Genomic DNA, 25,779 nt, shown 5'->3' with positions numbered 1-25,779 from the left:
TATGCACAGCTGTTGCTGTAGAAGAAATGGGTAGCTATGGACCTTCCCTACACCCTTTCTGCACATCCCTAACTATTTTTCCTACTGTCTTTCCCTCTTTGTGCCCATTTTTCACCACTTTTCTACCAACCCTTTTTTCTTTTCTTTTAAAGAAATTAGCACAGAGGTAAGTGGGAGTAGGTACTTTTAAGCAGCAGTAAGCGGGTTTAATCCTGTTTGCATGGAGGTAAGCAATGCCTACACCAGTTAAGCAATTTAGAAGCTAACTGAGTATAAGAATCTGTAACCGGAAGTTAGCAGTGCTTACCTACGCGCAAACCCGTGTAAACCTGCTTACAACTGCTCAAAAGTGCCTTAATCACTCTGTATCCAACGGCCCTTGTTCTGCCCAGCAACAGAATACATAGCCTCTAAAAGGCTTGAGCCCAGGATGCTGCACATCATAGCCAAAGGGATTTACCACTAAGCCATGCCAGATATACATAAGCCTGATGTTTCACAAACATATCATCCAGCCCAGCCATTCAACAGTACAGGGAATGTATTCCAATATGTGTGTGTGTGTGTGTGTGTGTGTGTGTGTATAGATATTACTATCTGAATAGATATAACATATCTATATATGTAGATATAGATATACTATAGAAATATATACATATCATGTAACATATCATGCAGTACAGTCTGACTCCCATAGGGAATGTACAATGTGGTAGGAATCAACATCCCTAGGATGCATATACACAGACACATATATGCAGATACAGATATACATATACATACACACATATATATAGATAGATAGATATGTAACTACACATACACACGCAGAGATATGTACAGTAAGATACACATGTAGAAGGTGCACACAATATGGGACAGCCACTATTCCTGCAGTTACCACCTTACCAACTGGAGACTGTATGAGCCACCCATACAAATGACAATCATTGCCTGCAACATATACCCACAGAGAGATCAAAGGATATAACACCACACACAGGTTTGCATAAATGGGAAAGCTTTATTTGTGTACTATTATAGTTGTATATGCCATGTCATATAGCTGTTTAGACACAGACATCCATATAAACTGAGTAATGCAACTGCGAAACAGTCATACTAATACAGTAGTCTGGAAAAGTTAACAAATGTTGCTGTCCAGGCCAAGGCCATCAAGTAGTACAATAGTAAAGACAGACTGGGCCACAGGATACAAAACAATCAACAGTAAGTAATGCAGATGTATATTTCAGCAGCCTCTATCTACACTCTGTTGACAATCCCTAGGGGGTAAAGACCTCAATTGACACAACGGGATGTAACTGTTACATAACAAGGCATAACTGACACTATCACAAGCAAACTGACAAACAGAACAGTCTCTATGGCAGGTGGCAGTAGGCCTGCATTTACCCAAGGTGGATTGTATGGTAATGTACATCCATATACCTTAAGGCAGCTTACCCCTGATGGTCTTCAGGATTCTGGGCTTTCAGGATTCTGTAGCACTCATATGGCTAGTTATGTTGGCATACATGTAGATATCACTAACTATATGTGCATACATATCTATTCTGATATACCTACTACTGTCAATATATATGTAGATATCCATACGTATATGTGCATATGTAACTCTATCCATATATATATGTAGACATATATTGCTTTATATATGTATATATCTGGGTGTTTATATGTATATCTATGTACATATACATATCCATCTATGTATGTCAATATGTATATGTGTACGTCTATATAGATATCTGGATAATTATATGCATATATATCTTCACCATATGTCCTGAACATGGAGTATAGCCCTACCTCAGCCCCCATAGTCCCAACTTCATAGTGCAAAAGTCAGGTATTTATAGCAGGTATACTTGAAGACTATTGCTACTGTAATTGGGAGTGTCTTCACAGACATAGTGTGTGTGGGAGGTCACATCTTCTTTTAACGTGTGCCATTGGCTACTGACCGACATCCTAAGGACATCATAGTACAGTACCACTGCTAGCATGTAATGCTCCTGTGGACTACAGCAGAGATAATGGCCAATATATGTGGACAGTCTGACACACTTTGGACAGTCCAGAAGTATACACATAATCCCTCAGTGCAAGACATGTGGACCAATCCCAACAATGTGGATGTTAACAGTCAAGTAGATGCGTATAACACATAACTACTGGTATGCATGTGCCCGCATAGGTTAAGCATTCACACATCCCTGTCTGTCCTACCACATAATAACTGCTGGTACAGAGGTACCATGGCCACATACTACCCACTCGATATTGACATACATCTGTACAACATCCCACTGCTCTATCTGATATACATGACTGTTATGGTGGTCCAGCAGCATTACATCTGGCAAGTATCTGGACATGACATCTCACTGGGTAAGTACACTAAGCTGCTAGGCATGTAACAAAGCACTGTGCAGGCTACAGGCAGACCAGCTCAAGACTGGTCTACATTTCCTATGGGGGGATGTACATGTACCTGCATATATAGCAGGCTCTACAGGTATGCCACAGCACAGAGTACCATACACCAGTGTGAAAGTGCATAACCACAACCAATGTGAACACAGCCACATATGGTATGCTAGCGTATTAGTACAGTATATGGACTATCTGTTCAACACCAACCTCATATGTGCCACTCACACACTAACCCTACATATACTGGGCCACCACACAGTGTGGTCCAATGCCTGTCTGTGGTATGGGACATGTATGTGTATGGCCCTACAAACATGTAAGCCATTAGGGTAACATACAGTGGAGCAGCATGTAACAACAGATAGAACAGAACCAAGAACAATGACATCTACCACAGTCTGTACACAGGCCAAGGTACATATTAACAATACACACACTGCTGACAATCACCATAAGTACACAGACATCATTACTGTACACACAACCACAGAATGTCCAGGTTATGTCATCAAATATAACCCCTGCTGTACACAACATGTGTAGCAGTCTGATATCTCACTGGCTTGTTATCAGATATGATGTCACTAATTATGGTGTACAGCACATATGCATTCCTTACTGCATGACATATGTACAAAAGTTGACAGGGTTGTGGCTGGAGGCACATACACAGGGACAATATTGACATGTTGCTGTGATAACCTCATACATTTACTGTTGTAACAGGGTTTGTACAAAAAATCCAAGCTTGTTTGCATATACTCCACTTAAACTACAGAACACACTCTAAAACTAAGGCAAACTGTTATAAAATTGCTGTGATAACCTCATACATTTACTGTTGTAACAGGGTAAGGTACAAAAAATCCAAGCTTGTTTGCATATACTCCACTTAAACTACAGAACACACTCTAAAACTAAGGCAAACTGCTATAAAATTGTAAAAACAAGCTCCCAAAGCATAGGCATTGAACCTGGTGTTTGTTTAGATGAGATTACTCACCTGCAAGTTAATTATTCAGGAGTTACATCTTGAAACCTGGGCTCTAGTGTCTTAGTGTAAACCCTTGAAACCTGGGCTCTAGTGGCTTAGTGTAAACTCCCCACCCCCATTCTAGCCCTGTTACAAAGGTTTGAAATAACCCTTGTCTGGTGCCTTTAATTTCAAATTCCTAGTGCTGTAGGACCTTGTTACCGGCCTCTACCTCCTGAGGTATGTATTAAGCTGTTATTCATTGTTCCTAATAGACTGTTAAATGTATTTAAGTTGAATTGTGTGATTTAATAGTAACTGATGTAACTCTTTTTTGCTACATAGCTACATAATGCAGTATTGAATGGCATGAATATTGTAGCTACTTGTTTCTTTAAAGCTAAGTTGTGTCTCTATAGCTAAATGTGTTTGGTAACCAGACTTTAGTGTGACAAGCTCTTTGCAGAGCTGTTCATTAGAGTGAAAATTGAGAGCCTTCTGTATATTTTTTGAGAAGCAGGATATTCAACATTCAACATTTTTTGACTCTCAGTCATAAGGCACTGTTGCAGTAAAATGCTAATGTGTTATAATGATTTATGCTATATGTAAAGATATGTGAAGATTTTACTAACATAGTTTAGAGGTTTCCTCGGGTAGTCTAATGTTGTTTAAGCTACACAGCTGCTTCTGACTGCCTCTGAAATCAAGCTCTCTCTCTATCCCTCCCAGGTCTTCCCCTGCGTAAGGCAGAAAAGAACTTCGCCCTTTTCGAGCGACTACTCTACTTTTGCCACAACCTGTAAAAACAAAACATGTCATTATCTCGTCATTTTAGTATAGACTTTAAAGTAAAGTATTATTTAAGGGTCCTCAGCACTAGCACAAATCTCCCTAGGCTTACCCAAACAAAACATCCAAGCTTGTTTGCATATACTCCACTTAAACTACAGAACACACTCTAAAACTAAGGCAAACTGCTATAAAATTGTAAAAACAAGATCCCAAAGCATAGGCATTGAACCTGGTGTTTGTTTAGATGAGATTACTCACCTGCAAGTTAATTATTCAGGAGTTACATCTTGAAACCTGGGCTCTAGTGGCTTAGTGTAAACCCCGCTCATGAGCACTGCTTCGCTCGTGCTCGCTCCGCTCCCCGCCCTGCCCCTATTCCCACCCGCCCCAGTACTCGTACTTTTATAACCTCAAATCACTCCCCCTACTGTCCACTAACTTCCTGTACCTCACTACCGCCCTCTAAGATCAAACGGAATATGACACCACCCAGGAAGCTTATCATACTAACTCTTTTTCCCCTCCTACTTGTCCCTTACCTAGCTACCCTATATGAAACCTGGTCTTACATAGGCTTCCACCACCCAGGCTACCAAACCAACCCCTCACCCATAATTAACAACAGAGGCCATGACTCAACTCCCTACTCACCCACCTTGTTAGAACTCGAACGCTATGTAATTATCAAACCTACCAATATTAGGCCAAATGATAAACATTACTACAAACTTCTACTCAAAGCCCTCAAATTCATTACCACTCTGAATCACAGACTAGCCACAGATGGTGATATCCACCCCAACCCTGGCCCTTCCCCTCCACTCAATTGTAATTCCACCCTATCCTCCCCTCCACTTCTCAATCTAAACTCTAGACCCTTTAACTCTCTTCTGACATGTCATCTAAACATCAGAAGTGTAAACAATAAGATTCACAACCTACATGCCCTTTTAGCTACTTGTTCCCCAGACCTACTATGTCTCACAGAAACATGGCTTAAACCAAGTACGAAAGACACACAGATAATCCCACCAGGGTATGATATATTAAGAGCAGACCGAATAACTCGTAAAGGTGGCGGTGTAGCCATACTCTACAAAAATACATTACAAATCTCCCTTGCCTCTCCACAACCCCTCCTAACAAACAATGCTGAAATTCTACTTGTAAAACTTCAACCAAACAAACATAAAAGCATAAATATAGCATGTATTTACATCCCCCCAGGCAACAATAATAACAAAACCTTAGAGGACTTTCTCCACTGGTTAACTCAAACTCACCCCCAGGAATCCATAGTGTTAGGTAACTTCAACATCGATTGGAATTCCTTCTCATCTAGCTCCCCATCTAGCAGCATAAATCTACATGGCTTTTCTCAGCTCATATCCACTCCTACCAGACTAGGTAAACCCCAAAACAAAGACAGCATCCTGGACTGGATCTTTACTAATAAAGATCCTGACCAGTCCTCAGCAGGTACTCACCCAGAGGACATGAGTGATCACTTACTCACCTATGTTATCAAATTCAAGAAAATCACCCCCCTTCTTACAACCATAAAAAAAATCAGGAATAATAATAAATTCAACGCCTCCATTTTTCAAACTGAACTTAAAGCCCACAACTGGACAATACTCAAGTCTCTTCCTCTTGAAGAGGCAGTTATCTACTTCAACACCACCTTCCTCAAGATTCTAGATTCCCATGCTCCAATACGGTCCATTAGAACTAAAACCAAAACCGCACCATGGCTCTCTAAGGAAACAAAATCCAAAATCCTATCTAGAAACAAGATGTGGGTCACATGGCGTACCTCTAAAGACCCACACTCCCACCAAACCTTCCGGCAACTTAGAAATGAAACTAAAAGAATGATCTTAAATGATAAAAAAATTCTTCCTCCACCTCCAACACAAACACCTTAATAATCCACAAAAATTCTGGGCAGGCTTAAACAAGCTCCTGCACCCAGGCCAGGCAACCACCCCCACTCCAACAACTTGCAAACAACATTGCCCTGTAAACATTGCTAACACATTCAATAGTTTCTTCACAGAAACTATACAATCCCTGGCCACACAATTCAAACAAACAACCAGCCCACTCCACTACCCATGCCAGCAGAATACTACAACTACATCAGATCATCTATTTACCTTCGATCCAGTACCCATATCCTTTATAACATCTCTTCTTAAAAAACTAAAACCCACTAAGCTAGCAGCTGACCTTCTCCCAGCTGAGTTTCTGCAAAAAGCAGCTGAGGCCATTTCCTATCCCGTCTCCATAATCATAAACCGTACCTTGTCAGAAGCCTTCATCCCCTCCATATGGAAAATGCCCACATTATTCCTCTCCATAAAGGTGGTAGCTCACTAGAACTAACCAACTACAGACCTATAGCTATACTCTCACCCCTGGCCAAAATTATGGAAAAGTGTGTCCACAAACAACTGATGGAACACCTCACCAAAAATAAAATTCTAGCTAACTCCCAACATGGTTTCAGGCCAAATCACAGTACCACATCAGCCCTACTATCCTTTTCTAATAACATCAATAACTTCAGAAACAATAATAAACTATCATCTGCTCTTTTCTTAGACCTCTCCAAGGCCTTTGATATGGTGAACCACATTCAACTCCTCCATACATTAAAAAAACTATCACTCAGCAATTCCACGCTGAAATGGTTCCAATCCTACCTTTCCAATAGGCAACAGGCTGTTCTATGGCAGGACAAATTATCTACATGCCTACCTGTTACACTTGAAGTTCCCCAAGGATCTATTCTTGGCCCTCTTCTCTTCACCATCTTTGTTAATGACCTGCCCACAATCACCCCCCATGCCACATGCATTCAATATGCAGATGATTCGACTATCATCAGCACTGCCTCCAACCTGGCAGACCTCACTGCTTCAACCCAAGACACCTTCAACCTAATAGAAAAATGGTTCTCAAGTCGACAACTAGTTCTCAACCCCAACAAAACAAAACTACTTTCTCACCCACTAACAAGACTCTTCCCCCCACCTTCTCTATTACATCCTCCAATGGAATCACTATATCACCAGAAGCTCACACAAAGCTATTAGGTGTTACCATTGATAACTCCCTTAAATTTGACACCCATTTCAATCTTACCATCAAAACCGTCAATAAAAAGCTTGGCTCTCTCTATAAAGTAAAACACTTTCTCACTCCTCACGCTAAAATTACAATTGCCAGCACACACCTACTATCAACTCTTTTCTATGCCTCCCCCCTCTTTACAAACCTAAACAAGACAACCCTTAACAAACTTGCTTCTTGTTACAATCACATAGCTAGATTTGCCACAAATTCCACATTTAGAATGCACCACTGCACTAACTTGAAGCAACTAGGGTGGTTAGAGTTTTCCAGCCAACTCCATTTCAACCAACTCAAAACGGCTCACCAGATACTGTATCACCCAGAGAAAACACTAGCTCTGAAAAACATCATTAACCCCTATATTAACCTGCAATCTTTACGCTCCTCCAATAAGATCTTAGCTCAAACTACCAAAGCCAATAATTCTGCTGGGGATTCTCTATTCTCAAACTTTGTAGGTAAAATGTGGAACTCCCTACCGACCATGCTCACCTCAGAACCCTCACTCCTACAATTCAAAAAAAAGCTTAAACCCCATCTCAATACTCTCTGGCAATGTCCCTGTTCCAAACCTGATTAACCACTATCATTTACCCTTCTCTTACCTCACTATCCTTAACCGCTTTTTAACAAGGTGCCTCGCATTTGTAACTGACCTATGTTTTTTTTTTTATATGCTGCTGTTGTTTTTTTTTCCCAAGATGTGATGTATCTTTATATTGTATTTAGAACTCAACTATCTTCCTTTTTTTGCATTAACAATGTTCATATGTCTGTTATGTACTTGGAGCTTTTCTCCCCGGGCCTCCGCTGAAAATGGACATGTATCCAGTCGGACTTTCCCGGTTAACAAATGTAAAATAAATAAATAAATAAATATGTCCTATGAGGGATATGAAATCAATAACTCTCATGGCTGTCACCATCTACAGACTGCAATCCTCACACTACCTTCTGCAGTTCACAGATAGGTGCTCTGTGAGTAACACCTGAAACAAAAGGCACCACACACTGGCCTGTCTGCAGATGATCCTACAGATGGGTGTTCCCTCATAAACATAGCAATGACATGGCAGGTATTAAAACATGTAGGACAGCTATATCTACACACACCCTGTTAAACCAACATTACTCCAAATGCAGTATATCAGCACTTACAGTCTGTAGTCAGGTCTGGCACATCCCCCTCATGTGTGTTGGCCTGTTTCACCAGTGTATGTTGTTAGAGGTAAATCCTCAATCCATCTGAGATGCCGTTTGCCAAACAACAGATCGAGTTCCTGCTCACAGTGAATGAAAGCCCCAAAACCAACATGATGTTCCTAGATACTGGTGTGTGTTTCCATGCAATTGGCTATGGGAATGTTACCACAGCTGTTCCACATGCAATCAGCTAGAGGAGAGCTGCAATTCATGCAGAGGCCATCAGCTGATCATAAGCATCACTTAAAATACACATGCTGCTGGCTAAGCAAAGTAGGTGTAAGTCTCCACATCTGCCAGAGAGGGAGTGAGAGAGGCAGGCAGAGGCAAAGAAAAGCCAAAGAGGGGTGGGAGAGTAAAACGTACGGATGTTTGTGTCACAAATCTACCAGTACAGGGTATCAAACCCCTGACAATTATGTAGGGCCATCACATGTCCATGCAGTTATTGGATGCACAACATAGGTTACAAGTTGAGGAGCCCTCAGAACGTATAGGTGGTGGTGAGTGACATCTGCAACAGGGACATGGTAGCTATGCACATGTAGTACACGTGCCTGTCCCCATGAACAGGTGTCAGAATCAACACAGCCACACTCTCACAGGGATGCACACACATTGACACACTCAGCAGGGCCAGGAATACAACTCATTACTAGTGGGATTGCCACAACACAATACTGTGCAGGTATCACATGCACCACAGGGGTCATATGGAGGTTATATGTGCAAAGGGTATGTGGAGGTGTCTGACATCAGACAGCATGCTTCAGTATGTCAGTGGGGGTTGCAGTGAGTATGAATGTGGTCATACACACCATACAACACACACAGACATGGGTGCAAGTACTGACATGTATGGGTGCACTGCTTCATGGGTATGTTGTGGTCGACGGTGCCAGACAGCTATACAAGGCTAGGTGATGGGTATACCTTGGCATCAGGCTACATGACAATGGTCTGCATTGTGACTCATGGGTGTGGTGTCTGGAATTGCCCACACAGGTGGGTATTGTATTCACCACCCAGTCACCTGTGTGACTATTGCATGTGGCCAATGCTGTGCATTACTTGCCATGTATGTGTTCCTTAGTCCATGAGATGGACAGTGTCTGGGATGTGCACACCTCCCACATGCATGTACAGTGACATGTGGAACTGTACCCATGTGTCTGGCCCATGTTGTGTACACAGATTGTTATCCTCAGATGTGCCAGTCCTGGCCTCATGTAGCAGGAACTGTTAATGGACAGCAGGTTGACCCTGCATCTACATTGATAGCATGATACCAGTATTCCATGGAGTCAGTGGCATCTGCCCATACAAGGCTTGTGTTTCAGGCATGGTATGTCCTTTGTGGGTCACATGTGATGGCACCACAGGTGTTGCAGGTGTCCAGTGGGGAACATGGGGGAGGTGCACTGTCAGCATGTATGTGCCTATTGGACTGATGGACAGGGTGCCATGCCCTCTGTAGCCCATTGCATTCACAACATGGTTACTATCGGTGGGCAGTTTGCAGGATACTATCAACATAGTGGCTGTTGCATAGGCAAGTGTGTGTGTGTGTGTGTGTGTGTGTGTGTGTGTGTGTGTGTGTGTGTGTGTGTGTGTGTGTGTGTGTTAATGAGACATGAGTTGAGAGTGGTCCCTGGGTAATACAAGGATGGCTAACATTGTTCAACTGGCATTGATGTCACATTTAGGGGTATGGATTTGCACTCCAGACTCTTGGCTATTTCACATCTGTTATCCCTGTACGGTGGACATTGTTATATATACTTGGGCCACCATATAGGAAAACACATTCACATTAAGTCCAATTGTTACACATTCACAACCACAGACACAAACACCTGTCATGTTTGGGATTAGATCTGCTACCTAACTAGTATATTACAGTACAGCACTATGCAGTTATAGGATGCACCATAGAAATTACTGGCATAATCTTTCCCCAAAGGTGTATTTCACAGTGAATGACATCAGCAGGATTGCAAAAGTTAGCCATTTGAATTGTACTCAGTGTGACTATCCTAAAATGCATTGCTACCAACACAGACATAAAAACACACACAAACATCCACAACTGCTATGTGTGGGAATAGAACCCCATCACAGTTTTATATCACACTACAGCATGATGCTGTTATAGGATGCACCATGGAAAATGCTGGAGTGCTCCTTCCCCAAAGGTGTATTTTACAGTGAATAACATCAGTAGGATTGCCAAAGTAGGGCATTTGAATTGTACCGAGTGTAACTAGACTAAAATGCATTGCTCCCTACAAAGACATAGAAAAACACACAAAACAGCCACATGTGGGAATAAAACCCCTACCAGACTTCTATATCACACTACAGCATGATACAGTTATAGGACACACCACAGGGATTGTTGAAGTGCTCCTTCCCCAAAGGTGTATTTCATAGTGAATGACATCAGCAGGATTGCCAAAGTAGGGTATTTGAATAGTAGTGAGTGTGACTAGCCTAAAATGCATTGCTCTCTCTACACACACACACACACACACACACACACACACACACACACACACACACACACACACACACACACACACACACACATATACACACAGTTACCATGTCTGGGATTAGAACTCCTACCTAACTATTTTATCACACAACAGCAGTACGCAGTTATATCACATGGCACAGAGATTACTGGGCTACAACTTTCCCAGAGGTGTATTTCAAGGTGGATGACATCAGCAGCCTTGCCAAAGTAGGGTATTTGAATTGTAGGGAGTGAGAGTAGCCTAAAAATAATTGCTCTCTACACAGACAGGGACAGACACACACACACACAGAGTTGCCATGTCTAGGTATAGAACTCTTACTTAACTAGTTTTTTACAGCAGTACACAGTTATAGGACATGCCACAGAGATTCCCAGACTACAACTTTCCCAGAGGTGTATTTCAAGGTGTATGACATCAGCAGGCTTGTCGTAGTAGGACTATGGGGAAGGCAGTGTGTGTGCATGGGCCATAACCCATTCATCTAGAGGTTTGCACACCACATGTGGCACACACAGGGTCATATTCCACAGGTACATGTATACAGCTGCTAGATGACTACTTCCTTGTACAGTCATGTTGCACAGCTAGCACTTGCACCACATAGTCTGTAATGCTGATAGACACCGGTGGCTAGTATCTACAGTGAGTGACTTCTGAACCTCATGTGGTTGTAGCCTTTTGGCTGTGTGCTGGGTGGGACAGGCCTGGATGGCTCCTTGTCTCAGTCACCCTCTTCCACACATCTATGTACATCTACTTTTGGCTTATTATAGTGTCTTGTCCTTAGATATATGTCTGTATTCCTATCCACTGTGTGTGCAAAGCATGAGTGGTGCATACTGAGGAGTGTCTGCACTAACATCTGCGACTGCCAAATATGTCTGGTCCACTGGTGTTTGCAGACATGGCCTTTAGTTGTTTAAGTGTGTGACTTGGCCAGTAGGACCTTTCAGTATGCTGTTGACTGACATTGCCTTCATTTCTTTAAGTGTGTGAGCATGCCCAGTATGCCTGTCTGTACTGAATGTGTGGATCGAGTCCAGGTAGTTTGTACTGCAGTGCAGACCTTTGTGTTGTACACCTACAGGTAGCATACTGTTTCTTCAGGGTATCCGTCGATCATTTGGCAATATGGGGACAAACTGTGCAGGGGATAGTGTGTAATGTAGGTGATTGTGTCTGTGCTGCTTCAGCTGCATGGTACTGCTGTTATCAGAGATATTCAGATGTGTACTGTTATACGTAGTGATGTTTTCTGTCCTCATGTACTGTCAGGTGGACATTCTTGCTCACAGTGATGTCTTCGGGGACAAGGTTGACTGCAGCTGTGTCCGGTATTGTGGGCAGACATCTACATATTCATAATAAGTTATGCTATTCTGGAGGGGGAGCCGCAGGCACTTGGAGCTGGGTTTGTGTATCCGATTCAGCACCTTGGTACAGTACTGGCAGAGGATCCCATACTTGTACGCCCATCAACATGACAGTATGGGCTTATCTTGCTGTGGCAATGCCTCACTGCTGTACAGATTCGCACAGGTCAGCCAGGGGCAGGGGCCATGGGTCAGGACATTTACCCTATTGTGGTGTACAGGCAGGTGTGTAGCCAACCATGTATATGTTTGCAGCCAGGGATAGTGTGTGCACATAGCTTGGTGTCAGACCCTGCACATTCCATGTTGCCCATGCTCCCACCGCCCCTGTTATTCTAACCTCTTTCATACATTATGCATACATTCTCTGATATTGTCTCTACGGGTATCACCCCATCACAGGTGTGTGTTAGTGTTGGTCCACAGTTCATGGAGTGGGACATGGTGGACATGTTACTATGGTTTGTCCACATGGCCTTGCATATGGCTTATGTTGTGTGTTTATGTTGTTATTTGGGTGTCCGTGACATAACATGCATTGGAAGTACGTGTGAGACACAGGCGTTTGGCAGATGCCTGTGGGGCATTAGTTGTTGCTGCATGCCCGATGTGGCAGCTCATTGCATTCTGTCAGTCTTACAGTCCCAGACCACCATATAGTATATTCCCCTGGGGTGACAGGGTAGGTGTAATAGGTGTTCATGCCAATACCTCCTAACAGTTTTGCTCAGGTGGTGTGGATGCTGGCAGGGTGCTACCTCCAGCTAGGAACACATCTGCATGTGACATGCTGCAGTCTTCCGCTATTGCCATATACAGGTGGGGTCTTACTCTACCCATTCCCCACAGCAGGGATATGACCAGAGAGGTACCCGTGGGTGGTGTTTGCATGAGCTGGGTGCATGTGTGCTATGGACACTGCTTGCATCTGACACACAGATATGCATTGGGTATTCCAGTTATGCTTGCATGTGCAGGTACATCAGCTGTTTCCCAACACATCAGTCCTATCTCCTTTGTGATCTGTGAGTGTTTAGGCAGACAACACCAGTATCCCCTACTACAGGACCAGATAATGTGATGCATACCTGTATGCACTTTTCCAAGGGTGTGTCCATTTCACAGTGACAAAATATATACTTTCCCCTGTGTACTGCTTGTATATCTAGACCAACAGCCATGCCATGTCAGCCTTTCAGATGGTGACACATATTACTACTATACATTTGCAAAGGCTTACTGCTAGCTTGTGTTATACTGATGGGTATTGCGTATGGCACTAAAGTTGTGAGGACTTGTCCTTGTCATCAGCGGTAGTGGGCAATGGCCACCAGGATTAACTCAACATGCATACATATCGACCACTCTCACACGATATGGGACACACCAACCTAACACACATACCTGCATATTGTGCAGCTTGTACAACCTATCCTGCTACCTTGGCCACCTCTGTGCATCTGTGCTCCACTGGTATTATACCTACACATACATGTTACTGCATTTCTACATAGTGTTGTGGGGAGGGGGGCACACCTGACTTTTACAATGTGTGTACATCACATTGAGGGGGCACACTAGACCATTACTACATAATTAAGTAGGGTTGGGGGAGCACACCTGACTGTTTCTGCATTCCTACACAGGATTGGAGGTGCACACCTGACTATTTCTACATTTCTACACAGGATTTGGGGGGCACTTGACTATTACTACATTTCTACGTAGGATGGGGGCACACATGACTATTTCTACATTTTTACACAGTATTGGGGGGCACACCTGACTGTTAATACATTTCTACGTAGGATGGGGGGGCACACCTGACTATTTCTACACAGGATTGGGGGGGGGGCACACCTGACTGTTACAACATTTCTATGTAGGATGGGGGGCACACCTGACACTTGTATACATTTGCGATGACTGTACTGGTATGTCAGATACTCCATTTCATTCTGTATTCTAACCTATCATGCTGACTAGAGACATATCAGTGTACTACAGATCTTAGCTTTGATTGACCTACATATTAGTTTCTGACTTTCTACCCTTCAGAACTAACATCCAACTGCCTGACCTTCTGTAGTCTGTCTGTGTAGGCCTGGGGGTGGGTTACCCATAGGCATCATTCAGAGGCCATAACACAGCCTTTGTTTGTGTTTGTCTACACCTGTCCTGCTGGCTGTGACTGTTGTTGGGTACGTGAACCCCCCTAACTGGCATGTTTGAGTCACTTACCTTGTGGGTGTCCCTTGGCAATGGTGGGGAGCTGTGTGGTCCTGCCCTGTGCTGTCCTTGCTGCAGTTGTTTCTGCAGGATCATATTGTGTAGCATGGCACATATGATGATAATTTGGGTACATGTAGCTGGTGAGTGCTGCAAGGCTCCACCGGATGTGTGCAGGCACCGGAACAATGATTTGAGCATCCCAAACACATGCTCTACTATAATTCTGGTCTGTGCATGTGCCTCATTATGGAGTTCTTGTTTGGATGTGTATGCATTTCTGATGGGTGTCATCAGCCATGGCTCCAGTGCGTATCCAGCATCCCCCACTAGGTGACCGTGAGGGATGTCCCTATTGGCAAATCTCTGGTACAGCTGCGTCAGATGCCAGATGTGGGAATTGTGACAGTTTCCAGGGCAGCCAGCACACACATTCATTATTATGCCCTGGGCATCGCACATGACCTGGCAGTTGATGGAGGGGAAGCCCTTGTGGTTGATGTAAACCCTACCCTGCTCACCAGGTGGTGCTTTGATGCATATGTGCGTGCAGTCTATAGCATCCACTACCTCTGGGTATTCTGCTATTTGGTGGAACAGTTGCATATTGCTGGCCAACGCTTCACGGGTGTTGAGGAAATATAAGTGATCACCGACATGTGCTGACATGGCATCCAGGAGCTGGTGGAGTACCCTGGATGCTGATGCCTGTGAGATCCCCATGATATCCCCAGTTGGCCTTTGGAAGGTACCTGTGGCTAGTATTCTTAGCCCTACACATATCTTGGTATCCACTGGGATGGGCTCTCCTCTGTTAGTTCTGTGTGACAGGCATGGCCGGCACAGCTCATAGGTTCATAGGTTAGTACTAGGCTAACTGCCCTTGTGAGTCATTTTAAGCCTAGCCAATTATCCCTTGTGAGATTCAAACCCTGTACCTTGTGTTTGTAAGGCAAACACCTTAACCATTAGGCTACTGTAGAAGATCCCTGTGCAACCTATAATGCTCCACTATCTCCAGCTCATGTAGCCCCTGGTAGGTTACCCTGGCTCTGTACACTCTTCTCCATCTCCTCACTGTGGGTTGGTCGACAGCATTTACATCCTCACCACCCTCAGCCTCTTCCACAAGTTGTTGTATGATAGTTATTGCAGCCCCTATCATTTTGTTGTTTTGTTTGTTAAACATTGCCTGCTTGTATACTCCGGTGGTGTAGAGTTTGGGAAAAACCAGAGGGGAAGGTGTTTGCATAGTTTGTAGTAGTGTTCTGGACTGGGCTGGTCTGCTGCCTGTATAATTGGCTGATTCTGATACATTTCACCTCCCAGCTATGCTAGTTCTCCTAGATTACCTTCCTACTGATATTTTCCCTTCCCATTGCCTTCTTGTTTAAGCCCGAAGGCACGCCACGCAAAAAGAGTGCTCAAATGTGCACCGAGCTGCTATTTCCTGGTTTTACTTTTTTTTTCTTTAAAACCCGGTGTGCAGCATGCACACCCACAGGCAATGTAAAGAGTGCTAGGCAGACTTAAACACACCCCCTTGCTTAGTTGTGCTTAGCTAGGAGCAAACCTGAGCCATAGGGCTCCAATCCACTTACAGTATGCCTGACACCCCCCCCATGATGTCAGCTAACTCCTAGGCTTGCACCAAGCTATTCCTGCTCTTACACTATTGGGACCTGACTAGCATGCTGGGGAAAACTGTGATTCACTATCATTCCCCTAATTTGCATAGGATTGCCTGCTAATGCATAGTTATATGTCTCACACTGAGCCTCCCCCTTAGCAACCACTACTCACTGGCCATGTTGTCTTCTACCCGCTATTGACGTTAATGGCAGAATAATGATTTTAGTTAGAATGCTTATTTTAGGTTTATTTTCTTATTCCTGTTTTTGTGCCGCTGCCCTACGCTTAAACAGTCGAGATTGGCTAAAAAAAATAAAAGTTGATTTTTTTTTATTTTTTAAGCTGTTTTTAATGCCAATGGCCTTATACTTGGCCATTGGCATGCTTCCTGACTGATATGCAGCCTTTATTTGGAGCTGTCACGACTCCATTTTGGATTTTGTAGAAATGCACTCAGTTACTAACCGAGTACATTTCTGCATATTACACTATTCCTGCACAGCCGGTTTCCAGCTTCCTGGATCGCAAATGCACCTTATTTGCATGGATTTTTCCTGTAAATGGGGTCATTTGCATACAGGGGCTTAGTCTGCGCAGGACTAGTGCAGGAGCACTCGTGCATGACCCTGCAGGCTATTCCTGGATCGCACGGCAGACATATTTCCTGCTAGAGCTCCTGCACTAATCCTGCACGCCATACAAGGCTTGCAGAATCCAGGAGATTGTGTCTAATTTGGTATAATTACTTAAACTGTTGATGTTTTTTGTATTATTTTTGAAGATTGTAAAGCTATTGTTTTTAAATTATTTTGTAAAAATGTTTCTAAAATTATATTGTAATAATCTGGAGTTTTATCTCCAGGCCTCCACTGAAAAAAATGCATCTACCCAGACAGACTTTATTGGTAATCATGTGTCAATCAATCAATGAATAAATAAAAACAAATAAAAGGAATCAAACTGCTCAAATGCAGTTCAAAAGTAAATTGAAGTAAATAAAAATCTATTTTAACTGTGTTTGCAGGAGGGGGAAGCCTTCCTACAAACCTCACATAGGGAGCACATAGGGAATTGTATCTACTACATATCTGCTAGTGTGTGTGTGTGTGTGTGTGTGTGTGTGTGTGTGTGTGTGTGTGTGTGTGTGTGTGTGTGTGTGTGTGTGTGTGTGTGTGTGTGTGTGTGTGTGTGTGTGTGTGTGTGTGTGTGTGTGTGTATGATAACTTGATGATCACACAAAACTGGGGAGAAAAGAAGACTCCATTAACCTCAGTATCCCATGATCTCACTATTTCATTGCCTTTTATTTGAGCAAAAGGTTAGTCAATGAAAATTCACACTGCATTTCGCATTCAAGTAACACGCAATTTGACCAAAAGGAAAAGATACATTTATATTAGCAGTACACCTAGTGGCTTACAAAAAAAAAGTGGAGGTGGTAATTGGTAAGAAGTGATGCATAAGGATGGACGACTCCTACTCAGGAAAAGCAGGTTGGCCAAACTTACCAACATGCATGTTTTAGGTCTAACCCTTTATTTGCCAATAGCACCACAGAGGAGTTTATTGCAGGCATTCTGTAAATATGATCATGTGTGATGATGCATTCTGTGGCTACCAATGTGACCCCATCTAAAATGACCTCATCCAACCCCACTGTATTCAGTACAGGTCAACAATCAAGTCAAGACTGTAGTAATGAGTTGCGAGCTCTGGCTGTGCTGGCATATTATGGCAAAATAGGTAAACTGAGTGAAAACAGAAGCTTATATTAAGGTGCACATATAAGTTTGCTAAATATGTGTAAAACATTAATTTGAGTGCTTGTATTCTAGTATATGTTATGTGTCCTATAAAGAACAGGTGTTATTGACTGGAAATAGGCACTTTTTCTGCTGAAAGCAGCAGTGCTTAAAATAGAGCAAGGCATTTTTGTAGAATTTTTGTCTATGAGCAATATTGTTTAGCTATCTCCTAATCTTAACTTGGCAGTAAATAGGTGGGTGAATTAATCATTTTTTACTTAGAATAAAGAACAGGGTATGGCTTGATTTCATGGGCAAAAAGCAAGAGTCTAATCCAGGTCATTGAACTATTTTTTTATTTATATTGTATGTATGTACAAATGAAATGTGGTGTTAACCAGGTTGGCACTGCAGAGCCCATTTTCAAAGTGGATTGAAAAGAAGAAACAACGGGCAGTTAAACATTGAAAAAAAGGAAAATATAAGCTTCTTGGAATATTGGTGATATGAATTCAACACATAAAGAAGAAATATGGAGCATTTCATGAGTCATAATTTGAATATTATAACATATCAACCTTAATGGTAACTAATACACAGATTGTTATAGTCAAAATCTTATTAATAATATTTTTAAGAATTAACATTATTCTATCATACAGCATTTCAGCACTTCAAGAATTGCATAAGCTGGTATTGTTGAACAATCCCCCGGATTCTCAAAAGTTTGCATGGAGTGCAAAATGAGTGCAGGAGCCCACGCAGGCAATATGTCTGCCGTGCGATCAAGGAACAGCCAGCAGGGGAGTGCACGATAGCTCCAGCACTAATCCTGCACAGACTAAACCATGGTATACAAATCACCACATTTATGCAAATGAGGCGATTTTGCAATCCAGGAAGCTTGCAATAGTCTGTGCAAGACATTTCTGCATAATCAAAAACTGAGCTATGACAGCTCCAAATAAAGGCTGCATATCACTGAGCAAGCATGCCAATGGCCAAGTATAAGGCCATTGGCATTGCAAACAATAAAAAAAAATGAAAAAAAAAAAAAAACAACTTTTATTTTTTTTCGCCGATGTTGGCTGTTTAAGCATAGGGCAGTGGCACACAAACAGGATCGGGGGATAAGAAAATAAACTTAAAATGGGCATTCTAACTATAATCAGTATTCTGTCATGCAAGTCAATGGCAGGCAGAAGACAACCTTGCCAGTTTCTAAGGGGGGATGCTCAGTGTGATTATGTAACTATGTTTTAGCAGGCAATCCTATGCAAATGAGGGGAAGGATAGTGAATCCCAGTTTTCCCCAGCATGTGAGACAGGTCCCATCTGTGTAAGAGTATGAATAGCTGGGTGCAAGACTAGGCTATAGGTAACATCATGTGGGGTGTGTGTCAGGCATACTGTAAGCAGATTGGAGTCCTGTGGCTCAGGATTGCTCCTAGATTAGCACAGCTAAGCTAAGGGTGTGTCTAAACCTGCCTAGCACTTTTTTCAAAGTGTAAGCAGGTGTGCGTGCTGCTCACCGGGTGTTACAGGAAGAAAAAAGAAGTTAAACCAGGAAATAGCAGCTCTGTGCACATTTGAGCACTCCGTTTGTGCAGAGCGCACACAGACTTAAACAGGAAGGCAATGGGAGGGAAGAACAGCAGTAGGAAGGTAACCAAGGAGAACTAGCTTAGCTGACAGGTGAAATGTATCAGAATCAGCCAATCACACAGGTAGCAGACCAGCCCAGCCCACCACAATAAACTATGCAAACACCTTTCCCCCTTGTTTTTAACAAAAGCTCTGCACCACTGGTGTATACAAACAGGGAAATTTTACAAAACGAAAGCAAGAGAAAAAATGTTAGGGGCTGCTTTTGCTATCATAAGCCAGCATGTGCAAGAGGCTGAGGGTGGTGAGGATGTGAATGCTGCTGAGCAACCCACAGTGAAGAGATGGCGAAGAGTGTACAGAAGTTGCATTTAAATAGAGGAAGCACTGAAAAACACATGATCAAGCCAGCCAACCAGATACAAACCAAAATTAATTATGCAAATAATTTAAAATGCATCACACCCAAAACTCTTAAAGAAGTTTTACTTATATTAATAAAAAACAATTTTATATAGATTAAATATAGTTACATATAGATAAATCATTCATATCAAATAAGAACTTTTTTTAAAAAACTTTTTTTAAAAACTTTTTAAAAGGTAGCAGCTCAAAGTTAGCATCATAAATTCTCCCTCTGACGCTTAATCAAAACTGGTTTGAGACTTACTGCTCCATTCAAGCCAGGCCATTTATCAGCCTGTAAATGTACTATCCACTCATATTTCTTCAATAACAAAAGATTTTCCAAGTCACCACCCCTAATACCCATTTGTACAGTGCATATGCATCTGAATTTAAAAGCATGAGTTTGAAATTCATGTAAATGTCTGAATAAACCATTTGTCTCAATCTTCCGTCTTATTTCGGACCTATGCTCTATTATTCTATCTTTAAGCTTCCTGGATGTTTTCCCTACATAAAATGCGTTACATGAAACACAGGTAGCTAAATAAACTAACTTAGTAGTACTACAATCTGCTTTGCAAGTAAACTTAAAACATTCACCTGTTGTAGGAAGTCGGAAGCTATTGTTACTATCATTAATATCAGAGCAACAGACACAATTATAGCACTTGAAAGTGCCCACTTTAGTACATAAAGGAGCAGATTCAGTTTGAAAATCCTTATAACATAATATTTGCTTAAACGTCTGACCATTCCTAAAGGCAAACCTTGGTACTGGACCTAAAATGTCCTTTAAATCTGGTTGAGACATTAAAATTACCCAATTCTTTTGAATTATTTTACAAACATCATTTGTATTGGCATTATAGGTGGTAGTAAACCTGATGACAGGCTTGCTTACTACCTTATCAGCTTCATTCGCTAATATATACCCTGAGTGAGTCAAAGAAACAGAACTAAAAACTGGTTTATAAGGACCTCTTCTGCCTTGCAAAACCTCTTCATAACTCATATTTACATCTCTAAGGTAATAACCATTCTCAATAAACTCTTTCCTCATCTTCTCAGTTTCCTCCAAAAACACACCCTCCTCAGTTGTTAGTCTACTGACTCTTATTAACTGAGATTTTATAATGCCTCTATATATATGTACTGGATGCATGCTAGCAGTATTTAAATATCTTGCTGCATGCACATCCTTCCTATGCACCTTTGTTTCCAACCTTCCAAGTTTCCTATATACCCTTATATCTAAAAAATCCATTGTATCTAAAGAAAAATCCATCTTAAATTTAAGGAAACTTGTTGTAGTGTTGAGATAGGACAGAATTTTTTCTAACTGAGTCAGAGTCCCTTTCCAAACAAAAAAAACAGTCATCAACAAAATTGCAGTAACAATCAAAGTAAAGAGCAAATTCATTATTTTCATTTAAGATGTATTGTTTTTCCCATACATATAAAACTAAATTAGCAAAGGTATTGGCCACGGACGTCCCCATGGCCACCCCAGTTAACTGCTTGTAGGGAACACCATCAAAAATAAAATCATTCTTTGTCAACACCAAATCTAATAAGAGGCAAATATTCTCTATTTCACGTGTTTGTTGAGAGGATTGCATTGTTAAAAAACTTCTAATTGCCTCAATCCCATATTCTATTGGAATCACTGTAAAAGTGACACAATATCCAGTGTAACTAAAAATAATCAGAACTAGTTTCACCATTAAACCACACACTAAGTTTCTCTAAAAAGTGCACCGTATCCTTTAAAACTGTTTCACATTTCAGTAAATACTTTCCTAACACTTTTGTAAATACCTAGAGATGGGCTCAGTCACCCATCCTTTACCAGATACGATAGGCCTTAGTGGTGGGTCACTCATGGATTTATGCACCTTGGGGATACCATAAATCTGTGGAATTTTAGGACATGTTACTGTTAAATAAGTGAATAATTCAATTGTAATGTCCTGATTCAATTGCATATCATATAAGAATAAATTCACCTGAGAAATATGATTTTTCACATCTGCAAATGTTATTACTTTAAAAGTATTAGTGTCAGACAAGAACTCTTTAAACTTACTCATATACCATGATTTGTCCATAAAGACTGTTGCCCCTCCCGTGTCTGCTTGCTTAATCACGATACTCTTATCTTTTTTAATTTGCTGTAACAATTTATAATCATTAAAAGATAAGTTATATTTAACATCCCTACTTTTATGTTTACTTTTGGCATTATATAAAACTCTTATCTCATTCTCAACAATATTTAAAAAAGCTAAAATGACAGGTGAAAGTTGAGGTACAAAAACACTTAACTTTTTGCATACAGAGTCCAAATCATTCGCTTGTTTATACAAGGATTTAAGCATAACATTTCTTGCAAATAATTTAACATCAGTTAAAATGTCCACAATATTATCCTTAAAAGTAGGGATAAACTTCATCCCATTCTTCAGTAAACCATAATGCTGCTCAGTCAAAACACATTTAGAAAGATTAACAGTACCTTGTAGTAGGCAAACCTCTGTCCTCAGCGACGAGGAGCCTTGCTGGGTAATTTTGGACTCTCGTTTTTTCTCTTTAATACCTGCACCGGTTTCTGCTGCGTTTTATGTCCTTGGGGCTCCTGCAAGTTCCTCTGCTGAGAAACTACCTTCTCTGGTTGTTTTAACCTGAAAGGTAAAAAAGATGAAATTTCAAGCTGCTTACTCTTCTCCTTTCCTTCTGTTCCAGGTACAGGAATCCCAGCAAGGGAGGTAGCTACATGCTCATTTAATTCTCCAACCACAGCATCACTAGGTAGCGTTTCCTTGTCCCTGACATTTCCATTCATCGTATTCTGCTCACTCTGATGCATCGAAGAAGGAGCAGAAGCAGACACACTCGACGTATGCGCTTCCTGATTGGCTGCTGCAAGTCTTGGCGTTAGCGGCAATTCAAATACATCTAGTTCATCAAGAAGCTTATTAATGGGTTTTACTGATCTGCTATTTAGTCTTTCAATTCTCCGCTGACTAAAATTTCCCCTCGGCCAACTAAAGATATGACCATTTTTAAAATCATTAATATCACGTTGAAGCTTTCGCTTCTTTTGTATTTCTAGCCTGTGATCCAATGCTTGAACACGACTTATAAATAACTGATATAATTCATTCAGATAATTCTGTATTACAAAGTTTAGAGACTTCCTTTTCAAGACAGTCTATTTTTTCTAACAGGTCATTTTCCACTCTCTCAAAAAATTGATTCATTAATTTCATGTAGCTCATACTCAGTTCAAGATTTAGCTGCTGCCACTGCATTAATAGTTCTTGGTAGGTATTACCATATGATGGCATCTTTAATATACGCAGTCCACGTGGTACTACCCCCATATCTAAATAGGCTAAAAAACTAAGCCTTTGCCATTGTAAATGTTTATAATTTTGAACTTTTTTCTCCAACAGGCCAAGCAGCTTGTTAAACTCAGTTAAGTCATTAGTTACATTACCACTTTGTGAAGATTCCACAGCCTTAGACTGTAACAGCGGATTAGTTGACTTAATTAACAACCTTTTGATAGTTGAATTCATTCCTGCAGACAGCAGTGGTGTTACAGAACAAAATCGAATAGCTGGCTTTAAATTCCTTCTATGTTGTTGTAAGTGGCAACCTGCTACACAAACATTCCACCACGAAGACACACTAAGTCACTGTTCATCCAAAAGTAGCCAAAAACACGGTAGTCGCAAACAAACAATTTTCATGAAGCTTTCGGGTCTACACCCTTCATCAGCACATAAAATCACCTTACATAAGTTGCATTTAAATAGAGGAAGCACTGAAAAACACATGATCAAGCCAGCCAACCAGATACAAACCAAAATTAATTATGCAAATAATTTAAAATGCATCACACCCAAAACTCTTAAAGAAGTTTTACTTATATTAATAAAAAACAATAAGATGGAAGATTGAGACAAATGGTTTATTCAGACATTTACATGAATTTCAAACTCATGCTTTTAAATTCAGATGCATATGTACGATGTACGAATGGGTATTAGGGGTGGTGACTTGGAAAATCTTTTGTTATTGAAGGAATATGAGTGGATAGTACGTTTACAGGCTGATAAATGGCCTGGCTTGAATGGAGCAGTAAGTCTCAAACCAGTTTTGACTAAGCGTCAGAGGGAGAATTTATGATGCTAACTTTGAGCTGCTACCTTTTTAAAAAGTTTTTAAAAAAAGTTTTTTAAAAAAGTTCTTATTTGATATGAATGATTTATCTATATGTAACTATATTTAATCTATATAAAATTGTTTTTTATTAATATAAGTAAAACTTCTTTAAGAGTTTTGGGTGTGATGTATTTTAAATTATTTGCATAATTAATTTTGGTTTGTATCTGGTTGGCTGGCTTGATCATGTGTTTTTCAGTGCTTCCTCTATTTAAATGCAACTTATGTAAGGTGATTTTATGTGCTGATGAAGGGTGTAGACCCGAAAGCTTCATTAAAATTGTTTGTTTGTGACTACCGTGTTTTTGGCTACTTTTGGATGAACAGTGACTTAGTGTATCTTCGTGAAGAGTGTACAGACCCAGGATAACCTACCAAGGGCTACATGAGTTGGAGATAGTGGAGTGCTATAGGGTGGACAGGGACCTCCTACAGCAAATTTTTGAGCTGTGCCAGCCACGCCTCACACACAGAACTAACAGAGGGGAATCCATCCTAGTGGATACCAAGGTATGTGTAGGCCTATGAATACTAGCTACAGGTACCTTCCAAAGGCCAACTGGAGATATGATGAGAATATCACAGGCATCAGCATCCAGGGTACTCCACCAGTTCATGGATGCCATGTCAGCACATGTCAGTGAGCACGTATATTTCGCCATCACCCGTGAGGCGTTGGCCAGCAATATGCGTCTCTTCCACCAAACAGCAGAATTCCCTTAGGTAGTGGGTGCAATAGACTGCACGCACATACACATCAAGGCACCACCCGGTGAGCAGGATAGGGTCTACATCAACCACAATGGCTTCCCCTCCCTCAACTGCCAGGTCGTGTACGATGCCCAGGGCATAATAATGAATCTGTGTGCTGGCTGCCCTGGAAGCTACTATGATTCCCACATCTGGCATCTGACGCAGCTGTATCAGAGATTTGCCAATGGGGACATCTCACATGGTCACCTAGTGGGGGATGCTAGATACGCACTGGAGCCATGACTGATGGCACCCATCAGAAATGCACACACACATGAAAAAGAACTCCATAATGAGGCACACACACAAACATGAATCATATTAGAGCGTCTGTTTGGGATGCTCAAGTCATGGTTCTGGTGCCTGCACATATCTGGTGGAGCCCTGCAGTACTCACCAACTACATGTACCCAAATTGTCCTTGTATGTGCCATGCTACATAATATGATCCTGCGGAAACAGCTGCAGCAGGAACAGCATGGGGCAGATCCACACAGCCCCCCACCATTGCCAAGGCCTGCACAGGCACAGAGTGACTCGGGGAGGAACAACCTGAGCCTGCCCCAGTAGGCAGAAGGAAACATGCCCAGTATGCCCTGGCCTTGGCATTGAGGCAATGCATAGCACATGCACTGACACAATAGGGACCCAGGGAATGACACTTCTCTCTGACACGCACATACAGTAAA

This window comes from Protopterus annectens, chromosome 15.part0, assembly GCF_019279795.1.
Source record: "Protopterus annectens isolate FY-2018-M chromosome 15.part0, PAN1.0, whole genome shotgun sequence".
In the NCBI taxonomy this organism is placed as follows: domain Eukaryota; kingdom Metazoa; phylum Chordata; order Ceratodontiformes; family Protopteridae; genus Protopterus; species Protopterus annectens.
This window is presented reverse-complemented; position numbering follows the sequence as displayed.